Here is a 7,802-nt window from a genome sequence, read left to right as displayed (position 1 = left end):
TCTCTTTTTGGTGAGGAATAGGTACATGGTGGCAGATGGAGAACAGGAGGGTCCCTTTTAGTGGTTCAGACACCCTCTTGGTGGTGAGAAATTTCACATGGGCTGCTAGGAGAGGAAATTGGTTTCTTTCTCTCTGGCTATACCAAATTAGATCTAAGCTAGGATTTCTATACTATAAGGAATCTGTTCTCAATCTCTCTCTTCACTAACTATATTTTGTTTTGTTTTTTGGTTAGGCAATGAGGGTTAAGTGACTTGCCCAAGGTCACATAGCTACTAAGTGTCAAGTGTCTGAGGCTGGATTTGAACTCAGGTCCTCCTGACTCCAGGGCCAGTGCTCTATCCACTGTGCCACCTAGCTGCCCCTCTTATAATATATTTTAATAAATCTTTAAAAGCCTAAACTCTTGCTGAATTTATCAGTGATTTTAGCCAGGGAAGCAGATTAGGACTGTAAGGGGCTAAAATTCTAGCTATACTGTCTAAAATCTAATGAGTGGTCGCCAATACATTATAAGCTTTAGCAAGAGTATTTAAGTGTTTAAGTATTTATTAAAGAGCATTAGGATCAGAGAGAAAGGTAAAAATCTAACTATTTCTAAGAGACCCCATCATCCGACCAGCCATTAGGAGGTCAGGAACCAAAAGAGGAAAAAGCCCTCTGCCAGCGTCCACTTCCTACTTCGTGTGGGAGGCTCCTCAAGTTGATTGGCTGGTAGCCTTGATAGACAGTATCCACGAGCAAATGTCACTTCCTGACGCCAAGGACCTTGACCACATGGCTTGCCCTCAGATGCCTTCTCCTCATGTCGGTGCATTCCTACAGTAGCTCTCCAGCAGGTGGCGTCATTCCAATCATTACAGGACCCACAATTTAGATTTTAAATAACACAATAACCATGTTTGTGCAATTTGGTAGGATTTAAAATAAAGTCCTTGAAGGAAAAAGAGGGTCCATAGAATAGTAGAACAAGTGATGGACTTAGATATAGTGGCCCTGGGTTTAAATCCTCACTCTGTCACTCAAATGCTGGGTGACTTTGGACAAATTACCTCATTTGTCTGCACCTCAGTTGTCCCCTCTGTAAAATGAAGATGGTGGATTAGATGACCTCTAATGTTACTTCTTGCTCTAAACTTCTAATCATCCTCAGGATGGAAAATGCTCTCCACATCCAAAAAAGGAACTCTGGGGTCTGAATGCAGATTGAACCATATTATTTTTATTTTTGTGGGTTTTTTTCTTTCTTGAGATTTTTCCCTTTTGTTCTGATTCTTCTTTTACAACATGACTAATGTGGAAATATGTTTAACATGATTGTACATATATAACCTATATCAGATTGCTTGCCATCTTGGGGAGGGAAGGAGGAAAGGAGGAAAGGAGAGAAATTTGGAACTCAAAATCTTATAAAAATGAATGGTGGGGCAGCTAGGTGGCGCAGTGGATAGAGCACCGGCCCTGGAGTCAGGAGTGCCTGAGTTCAAATCCGGTCTCAGACACTTAACACTTACTAGCTGTGTGACCTTGGGCAAGTCACTTAACCCCAACTGCCTCACTAAAAAAAAAAAAAAAAAAAAAAAAAAGAATGGTGAAAACTATCTTTATATGGAACTGGGAAAAAATAAAATACTATTAAGATTAAGAAAAAAGAAACAAACTTGTGGGGGGTGGAGGAAAGGCTGTGACCCTTGGTGATCCCGACAAGAACTATCCACATACCTTCAAAATAATGCCATAAGACAATTCTTGGAGCAGCAGAACCCACAAAAGAATAGAGGGAGATGATTTTCCAGCCAAAGACTTCTTAAAAGGGTGACAGGGGAAGCTAGATGGTGCAGTGGATAAAGCACCAGTCCTGGATTCAGGAGGACCTGAGTTCAAATCTAGCCTCAGATACTTGGCACTTACTAGCTATGTGACCCTGGACAAGTCACTACTTAACCCCAATTGTCTCACCAAAAAAAAAAAAAAGGAGTTAAAAGTCAAGAAATAGGTGGTCAAGATGAACAGGCAGAGAAAGCCATAGACCATCAAAGCTTCTTTGGTGGCAAGGTAGATCAAAATAAACCCTTAGAAGAAGATAATAACAAAGTCAAATCTCCTACATCCAAAGTTTCCAAGAAAAATATGAATTGGTCTCAGGTCACAGAAGTGCTCAAAAAGGACTTTGAAGATAGAGTAAGAGAGGTAGAGGAAAAAATGGAAAGAAAAATAAGAGTGATACAGGACAGTCACAAAAAAAAAAGGAAACAGCTTGAAAAGCCAAATTGGCCAAATGGAAAAGGAGGTACATAAACTCTCTGAAGAAAATCATTGCTTAAGAATTAGGATAGAGGGAAGCTAGGTGGCGCAGTGGATAGAGCACCGGCCCTGGAGTCAGGAGTACCTGAGTTCAAGTCCAGCCTCAGACACGTAATGCTTACTAGCTGTGTGACCCTGGGCAAGTCACTTAACCCCACTTGCCTCACTAAAAAAAAAAAAGAATTAGGATAGAGCAAATAGAAGCTAATAACTTTATGAGAAATCAAGACACAATAAAGCAAATCCAAATGAATAAAAAAATACAGAGCAATATGAAATATCTCCTTGGAAAAACAGCTGACCTGGAAAATAGTTCCAGGAGAAATAATTTGAAAATCATTGGACTACCTGAAAACCATGATCAAAATAAGAGCTTAGACATCATCTTCCAAGAAATTGTCGGGGAAAATTGCCTTGATATTCTAGAAGCAGAAGGTAAAATAGAAATGGAAAGAATCCACCAATTACCTCCTGAAAGATCCCAAAAGGAAAATTTCCAGGAATATTATAGCCAAACTCCAAAATATTGCAAGCAGCTAGAAAAAAGGAATTCAAATACTGTGGAGCTACAGTGAGGATAACACAAGATCTAGCAGCTTCTACATTAAAGAACCAGAGGGCATGGAATATGGTATTCTGGAGGGCAAAGGAACTGGGATTACAACCAAAATCACCTACCCAGCAAAACTGAGTATAATCTTTCAGGGGGAAAAATGGGACTTCAATGAAAAAGAGGACTTTTAGGCATTTGTGATGAAAAGACCTGAACTGAATAGGAAATTTGACTTTCAAATACAAGACCCTAGAGAACCATAAAGAGGTAAACAGGAAAAATAAACTATGAGGGATATTAAAAGGCTAAACTGTTTACATTCCTACATGGGAAGATAATACTTCTAACTCATGAGAACTTTCTCAGTATTAGGGCAGCTGAAAGGAATATACTTAGACAGAGGGCACAGGTGTGAATTGAATATAAAGGGATGATATCCAGAAAGCATTTATTTTTTGCTTATCCTTGTCTTTTGTGGGGCAGGCAGGGTGGGTTGGCTTATGTCTGGGGCTGGATTTGGGCTCGGGGCTTCCTAGGTCTAGGGCTGGTGCTTTGTCCACTGTGTCACCTAGTTGACCCATGATGACATCTTTAAAATAAAGTTAAGGGGTAAGAGAAATGCACTGGAAGAAAGGGAAAGGGAGAGGTGGAATGTGGTTAAAGTAGCTCACATAAAAGAAACAAGGAAAAGCTTATGGAGTAGAGGTGAAGATGGGGAAGGAGTGGGAGAGTGAGTGAACCTCATTCTCATCAAAATTGGCTCAAAGAGGGAATAATATGCACACTCAAATGGGTATAGTAATATATTTTGCCCTGAGGAAAAGTGGGAGGGGAAGTGGATAAGGCGGGGAGGCAAAGGAAAGGAGCACAGATTGGGGGAGGGGACAGTAAAAAGTAAAACACTTGAGGAGGGATAGGGTGAAAGAAGGTAGAAAATAGAGTAAATATCAAGGGGAGGGAATAGGATGGAGGGTAATACGGTTAGCAATAGTAATTGTGAAAGAAATGATGAGCAGGATGCCATTAGAAGGACATATGAAAAAAGTAAACCATCAACAGAGAAAGAACTAATGGTATCTGAATACAGATTGAAGTATTATTTTATTTGTTAGTTCCTCTTTCTAAAGTTACTTTGTTTTCTTTCACAATCTGAGTAATTTGAAGATGTTTTGCATGACTGCACATGTATAACTTATATAGAATTGCTTGATTTCTTAGGGAGGGGTGAGGAGGGAGGGAGGAAGCAAATTTGGAACACAAAGTTTTAAAAAATCAATGTGGGGGGCATCTAGGTGGTGCAGTGGATAGAGCACCGGCCCTGGAGTCAGGAGTACCTGAGTTCAAATCTGGCCTCAGACACTTAACACTTACTAGCTGTGTGACCCTGGGCAAGTCACTTAACCCCCAATTGCCTCACTAAAACAAAACAAAACAAAAATCAATGTGAAAATATTTGGGTTTTTTTACATGTAATTTGGGAAAAATTCTAAATAAATAAATAGGGTGCAGCTAGATGGTGCAGTGGATAAAGCACTGGCCCTGGATTCAGGAGGACCTGACTTCAAATCCAGCCTCAGACACTTGACACTTTCTAGCTGTGTGACCCTGGGGAAGTCACTTAACCCTCATTGTCCTGCAAAAAAAAAAAAAAAAAGGAAAAAAATCAAGATCTATCAATGTTTATCATGTTAAAAGTTAAAATGTCAGGGGTGGGGGCAGCTAGGTGGCACAGTGGATAGAGCACCGGCCCTGGAGTCAGGAATACCTAGGTTCAAATCCATTCTCAGACACTTAACACTAGCTGTGTGACCCTGGGCAAGTCACTTAACCCCAATTGCCTCACTAAAAAAAAAAAAATGTCACGGGTGGCTAGGTGGCGCAGTAGATAAAGCACCAGCCCTGGATTCAGGAGGACCTGAGTTCAAATCCAACCTCAGATACTTGACACTTACTAGCTGTGTGACCCTGGGCAAGTCACTTAACCCCCATTGCCCAGCAAAAAAAAAAAAAGTTAAAATGTCTTGGTATTAAATAAATAAGTAAATTTTTTTTAAATTAAAAAAAATAAACTTCTGATCCTATGATGTATAAAATTAATGTGGTTGCCTTATTTCTGTCCCAAATTTAGGGAAAATTAGCTGGGGTTTCTAATATATTTGTTACTTATAAATTAGAAGTTTTAGCACCAGTTTTGGAGCATTAAGCATATATTAAAGTATATCAAGTATTAGTAAAAAGAGAATACCTGGGTCAGAAAGTTAAGAAAAGGCCTATCTAGCCTAGAGCTCCAGCCTGGCCTGCTTCTTGCTCCAAGTCTTCCACCAGGAGCCTGTTTGAGAGCCAAGCTGAGAGCAGAAGCCTTTTCTGGGTCCAGAGAAGTGGTCATTCTATACTGCTTAAAGCTAATTGGCTAGCATCACCCAAATCCATTGGTTCACTGGACTTGAGGGTGGTTCTGTGTTGAGGTCAGAGTTCACATTCTCTGAGAACACACCCTCTTGAGGGCCAGGCAGGTGTGGTTTTAATTGAATTAACTTTAAGTGAGTTAATCAGTAAAGTCAGTCAATCCACTTGGGGCCTTTGGCCTGTCCTAAACCCAGACTTGGGGATTCATGGGTGTAGGTAGGGAGTTGCTGGTGAGGAAACTCTCCCTTCCCAAAGCAGATGTGTCCTCTCTTTGAAGCTCCTGTTCTTAGAAACTCACCTGGGCTACAAAGGGAGTAAGTGATTTGTCTGTGATCACACTACCAGTATGTTTCAGAGGCAAGACTCAGTCCCAGGTCTTCCATACTGGAGGGTTATCTCTATCTTTGAGGCTATACTAACCCCCTAGTCTTCTTTGTCAAGTCAATTTAGCACCTAACAAAGTACTATGAAATTCAGACCACTAAATGATTATTTTTATTTGGTCATTCATTTTTTTTTCCAGTTGGCTTTTATATTGTAGGAGGCTTTGTAGACATCTTCCTGTCAAGTGCCAAACATGGTGAATCAGAAACCATTAATCTGGGTGCAGGTCCCAGTAATGTTGTTCAGAGAAGAATAAATGGAAGCTCAGTTGTTTTTTGTGTTTTTTTAAATCTTAAAAGTATTTTATTATTTTCCAGTTACATGTAAAGATATTTTCCAACATTTGTTTTTATAAGATTTTAAGTTCCAAATTTTTTATCCTTCTTCCCTTCCCTCCCCCCTTCCCAAGACAGAAAAAAATCTGATACAGGTTACATATTGTAACGATTGGAATGACGCCACCTGCTGGATACTTACTGTAGAAGAGTTCTGCCCATGAAGCGAAGGTCTTTGAGGGCAAGACCAGGAGTCTTTTCTTTGGCGAGGAGGAAGGAAGAGACTGGCGCTGACTCTGGGTCTCTTTCCTGAGGACGCTGGCGGAGAAGGGAGCTAGAAATGTGCTCTCCCTTTAATAGATAGGAATCTAGGCCTTTCTCTCTCTCTTTACCAAATTCTTATTCTCCTTAATAAATGCTTAAAAGTCTAACTCTTGCTAAAGCTTGTAATTGATTGGCGACCACTCATTAGATATTTTAGACAGACTAGGAAGAATTTTAGCCCTTAACAGATGGCTGACCACGAAGAGGAAAGCTAACCCTCAGTCTTCTTCTGATCTTCTGGTTGGGTAAGAAATTTCCCCTCCCTCTCCCTTTAACTGCTAAGTACTAGCGTACTGGCTGTGTTTTCCCTTTAAATTTTTTCGAATGGACCTTTTAAACTCCCTAATTACCCTATTTTTGATTTTAGTCTGTTTAACCAGACAAATGGGAGATAAGATCATGTTAATGCTTTGTTTTTGTGGATTTTCTATTTTTCTTTTTATTTTTGTTAGAAGAGCCAGCAACTTACTCACACAAGGAAATATCTCCCACTCTCCCAACCATGCTTTTTCAGAGAAACCTGAAGAGATTCCTGCAGCTTTTCCCAGTTCTAACACTAATTGTTGCTCTAATTTTGCATGCCTGGAGGCAATGACCCACCCTCTAGAAGCTTTTAATCCCCTAGCACCTGGAGGCAAAGTGGGGGAAGAGGAATCCAGGCCTGAGTTCAAAATCAAGTCTGATTCAAATTGCTCTGGTCCCTCCCCTCCTCTCCAGACCCCACCCTCTACTCCTCCTATGGCCAAGCCCATAGCTTCCCCTGCCTGGGAAGTCCAGAGATCTGATGTGCATGCTCACCTTTTTCTAACTACATTTGCAGCTTCAGGCTCAGCCCTTCCCCAGCCTGGCTGTGCTTCTGAGACAACCTTAGAAAACCCTTTAAATTCCAGATATACTCGTTTTGTTCATAATTTTGCTAACCTGCTTTTGTCTTTAATTAGTAATCTTATAAAGCATTTGTATGGTGAAAAGACTGACAGACAATATAGAGGGGTTAAAGAAGAAAAACTTAAGCTGAATGAGAATGACAATCATCACCATAGTTCAAGACTCCGCTTCTTTTGCCATGGAAGTATATATATTTTACAGAAATGTAGAAGTAAACAGCAAGGTATTGATATGAGTATTGGGGATTTTAGATATCGGAATCAAAAGTGTTCTGAATTCACTCAGAGTAATAGTATCAGTTCAGAGGTTACATAGGATTTCTGTGCTATTATATATACATTTTGAAATTAATGGTATGGGTTTATTTTCATAGAGATTTTCATGCTTTTGAGATTGTGTCTTATACTTAGTTTCTAAAACAAGGAGAATATTTGTAAAAGCTTTTTATAGTCATGTGATCAAGTTTATATTTTATAATACTCTTATTGATATTAAGTTCATATTCATTTAGATTTCCTTAGTTTGAATTTCACTGTATTTTATTGTTCCATGTGTATTTTCTTCTATTCATTTGTCTATCTAATTTTGAAACATTGCAAGATAGTTTTGATTTTATTATACAATGTTAATTCTAGGAGTATTGTGCTCCCATATTCTGAGTTGTTTG

This window comes from Dromiciops gliroides, chromosome 4 (genome assembly GCF_019393635.1).
Source record: "Dromiciops gliroides isolate mDroGli1 chromosome 4, mDroGli1.pri, whole genome shotgun sequence".
NCBI lineage: Eukaryota > Metazoa > Chordata > Mammalia > Microbiotheria > Microbiotheriidae > Dromiciops > Dromiciops gliroides.
The sequence above is the reverse complement of the archived record's forward strand: the minus strand, read 5'-3'. Positions refer to the sequence as shown.